Genomic DNA, 1,106 nt, shown 5'->3' with positions numbered 1-1,106 from the left:
CCCACCGCTTCCTCCTCAGAGCTACACTGGAACTGGTTGTAGGGTAAAACTGCTAGGGAGATAGGCAATTTAAATATGAGTCAGGGGCCGAGTGCATGACTTGTAATCCCAGCATTTTGGGAGGTGGAGGTGGGCAGGTCACCTGAAGTCAGGAATTCGAGACCAGCCTGACCAATACGATGAAACCCTGTCTCTAATAAAAATACACAAATTAGCCAGGCATGGTGACATGGGCCTGTAATCCCAGCTACTCGGGAGGCTGAGACAGGAGAATTACCTGGGAGGTGGAGGTTGCAGTGAGCTGAGATCATGCCATTGCACTCCAGCCTGGGCAACAAGAAAGAAACTCTGCAAAAAAAAAAAAACAAAAACAGGAGTCAAGATTTTTGGGATGGCAGTATGGCTCTCACAGCCTCTGGAAGGATCCAGGTCATGTGCGACCTGGTATGGCCTCTTGGCCTGTTGCCACCACACCAGTATTTGACCTTAATTTTAGTCTTGCCTCTGGGTTTCTTTAGTATATTAGTGATTGCTTTATTGGTCTTTGGGTTTTTCTAGCTTCACCACAGATCCTAGGGAAAAAATCATACTCTAGAAATGAGAAGCCAGGATTTTTAAAGTAGGGCTGGGAATATTATGAGTAGACATCTTTTGGATTTTCAAAATGTGTTTTCTTAAACCACCTTTTGGCAGCAGTTAGACATTTCTGCTATCAACCTGAGTGGCAGATGGCCTACAGCATTTGGTATGTTAAAAGAGTACAGAGTAAGTGAGTCATGGCTTCTGAAATACATTGATTTGACGTTGCAGTCCTGAAAAGGCAATAGCTGGCATATCCTGAACCAGCTTGGGTTTTCCAGTGCACTCAATGCTGAAATAATTGCTGTAAAGTGTTGAGTTGAATTCAGAGTGACTAGGAGAGTATAGATACTGAACGTTCAATCTTTGACATGACAGAAATAGCTGATGGTGAATATTGTATAGCACTGAGCATTTCCATGTGCCAAGCATGTTAACATGGATTATTTTCCTGAGTCTTCTCAACTCTGTTGAGAAGGGCAGAGGAGGTTCTGCTATTCAGGCATTCTGACCACAGAGTTCCTGAT

Source organism: Aotus nancymaae, unplaced genomic scaffold (genome assembly GCF_030222135.1).
Source record: "Aotus nancymaae isolate 86718 unplaced genomic scaffold, 86718_ANA_hifiasm-v0.15.2.pri h1tg000064l_1, whole genome shotgun sequence".
Classification (NCBI taxonomy): Eukaryota; Metazoa; Chordata; class Mammalia; order Primates; family Aotidae; genus Aotus; species Aotus nancymaae.
The sequence above is the reverse complement of the archived record's forward strand: the minus strand, read 5'-3'. Positions refer to the sequence as shown.